Source organism: Carlito syrichta, unplaced genomic scaffold, assembly GCF_000164805.1.
Source record: "Carlito syrichta isolate Samal-C Ts95f unplaced genomic scaffold, Tarsius_syrichta-2.0.1 Scaffold305642, whole genome shotgun sequence".
Taxonomy (NCBI): Eukaryota; Metazoa; Chordata; class Mammalia; order Primates; family Tarsiidae; genus Carlito; species Carlito syrichta.
The window spans coordinates 1,333,779-1,336,758 of record NW_007249738.1 but is presented as its reverse complement, the minus strand read 5'-3'; positions in this window follow the sequence as shown (position 1 = coordinate 1,336,758).

The window sequence follows — 2,980 nt, the reverse complement described above, 5'->3', positions numbered from 1 at the left end:
TCACCTCAGCCTCCCAAAGGCGCGGGATTACAGGCTGAGCCACCGAGCCTGGCTTATCCTGGGCAATTTTGAAACACCTTCTCTCTAAAATAAATAAAAAAAATTAGCCGGGTTTGGTGGGGTGGACGCCTGGGGTTCCAGCTACTTAGAAGGCTGAGGCAGAAGGATCACCTGAGCCCAGCAGGTAGAGACTGTGGGGGCCGTGAGTGTACCACTGTACTTCAGCCTGGACGACAGAGTGAGACTCCTACTCAAAAAAGAAAAAAAATTCTATAATAGGCTGGGTGCAGTGGCTCCCACCTGTAATCCCAGGAGTTTGAGACAAGCTGGATGGGACTGAGTGAGGAATCAGTTGTAAAAAGTGAGAGAAATCCGAAGTTATTCTAATGTCTTTTTTGACTTGAGCCACCAAGGTAGTTAGTAAGGGAGAAATAGGTTTGGAGGGGGAGGAATCAGAAGTGCAACGTTGACCATGTGAAATTTGAGATCCCCGTTAGACATTCGTCAGTAGCAGATGGGCACACAAGGCATTTATTTATTTATTCATTTATTTTTTAAGTTGGAGTCTCGCTCCATCCCCCAGACTGCAGTGCAGTGGCACACTCATGGCCACCCCAGCGTCGACCTGCTGGGCTCCAGTGATCCTTCCATCTCAGTCTTCCAAGTAGTCAGAACTACAGGCGCGCTACCACACCCGGCTAATTTTGATTTATTGTAGAGATGAGGCCTTGTCAAGTTGCTGGGCTGGTCTCGAACCCGTGGGCTCAGGCGATTTGCTAGCCTCGGCCTCCCAAAGTGCTAGGATTATAGGCTGAGCCACCAATCCTGGCTGGCCGGTGCTTATTATCTCCGTACCTCTTGATCAGTAAATCATGCACTTCTAAAGGATGTGAGATGGAGTCCATATACCCAATGAGCAGCCATTTTGACATTGCCTAGATGTGTCATGTTCTCTCAACATTACTTACCTTGCCCTCTAATCACTTGCAGAGACCAGTTGGAGCCTCACTCTGTCGCCCAGGCTGGAGAGCAGTGGCACACTCATAGCCACTACAGCCTCAACCTCTTGGGCTCAGGTGATCCTTCTGCCTCAGCCTTCCAAGTAGGTGGAACTACAGTCACACATCACCATGCCTGGCTAATTTTCTTTTTTTGCGTCGGAGTCTCACTCTGTCGCCCAGACTGGAGTGCCGTGGCCGCTCCCGGCCACCGCAGCCTCGACCTGCTGGGCTCCGGCGATCCTTCCGCCTCAGCCTTCCGAGTAGCCGGAACTACAGGCGCGCGCTACCACGCCCGGCTCATTTTTGATTTTATTGTAGAGATGAGGTCTCGCCAAGTTGCCCAGGCAGGTCTTGAACCCGCGGGCTCAGGCAATCCACTCACCTCAGCCTCCCAAAGCTCTGGGATTACAGGCTGAGCCACCGAGCCCGGCTTAATTAATTAATTTATTTATTTTAATTGTAGAGATGAGGTCTCGCCAAGTTGCCCAGTGAACTCAAACTCGTGGGCTCAGGCAATCCTCTTACCTCGGCCTCCCAAAGTGCTGGAATTATAGGCGTGAGCCACTGAGCCCGTCCTAGGTGCATTTGATTCCAACAGGTTTTCTCCCTTAAACGTGTCCTACCCCCGGACCAATCCTGTTCTCGCCCATGTCTGTCTAGGCTGACTCACCTGGTGGCTCCTGTGGCCATGTGCTAATCACTGCCTGACAGTATTTCTGCCTGTGGCCGGGGAAGACTGGGCCTGTGCTTCCTTCCCTCCATTATGGAGACCATCTGTGTAGACAGTGGCTACAAAAGCAAGGGCAATGGTCCCGGAAAGTCCCCAGGCAACACACCTGCCCCAAATGGACTGATTTCTTCTGCCTTCCTTTGCTTAGGATTAGAACTGCTTAGGATTCCAGCCAAAGAGGCCTGGGTTCTAACTCCAGCTCTTTCACTGTGGATAATGCTGTGTGTTCTTGGGCAAGTTACTTACCTTCTCTGTGCCTCAATTTCCTTAATTGCAAAATGATAATAACAGCAGTGGCTATCTCACAGGGTTGTGAGAAGGCTCAGCGAGTAAGCAGGTGTAAATTGCTTGGCTCTCTGCCTTCCTCGTCCGACATTAGTCTGCTTGTGTCATTCCCACTCCACACATTCCCTCTCCCTACAGGGCCTTGGCATGTGCTATTCCTGCTGCCTGAAAGGTGTTTCCCTTTCTCTTAGTCAATTAATGACTATTAACCCTTCAGACCCTTCAACATTTGGCTGTAGCCATCTCGAGGACAGGATCGCTTTTGTCCCCAGACCCAGCACACATGGTGTTTGACACATAGTTGACCTTCATTCGTTGTTCATTGAGTAAATGAATAAACAAGATGCGGGATTAGTTCATGCTCATGCATTCAACGAGGGTTCTGTACATGAGAATAATAGGCTGGACTCAGTGACTCAGCCTGTCATCCCAGCACTTTGGGAGGCCGAGGCGAGTGAATTGCCTGAGCTTGCAGGTTCAAGACCCACCCGAACAACTTGGCGAGACCTCGTCTCTACGATAAATCAAAAATTAGCCGGGCGTGGTAGCGCGTGCCTGTAGTTTCAGCTACTAGGAAGGCTGAGGCAGATGGATGGCCAGAGCCCAGCAGGTCGAGGCTGTGGTGGCTGGGAGCGTGCCACTGCACTCCAGTCTGGGCGACAGAGTGAGAGTCCAACTCAAAACAAAAACAAAAGCAAAAAACGAGAATAATAAGTACCCGTCTCACTGTATTGTCGCAAGGATTAAAAATGCTGTGCGCTGCCCACGTGCTGTGGTTCACACCTATAATCCCAGAACTTTGGGAGGTGAAGGCGAGAGGATTACTTGACCCCAGGGGTTTGAGACTAACCTGGGCAACATAGCAAGTCCCCATCTCTACAAAAAAAAAATCAGCCGGGCTCAGTGGCTCAGCCTGTAATCCTGCGCCTTCGGGAGGCTGAGGTGAGTGGATTGCCTGAGTCCG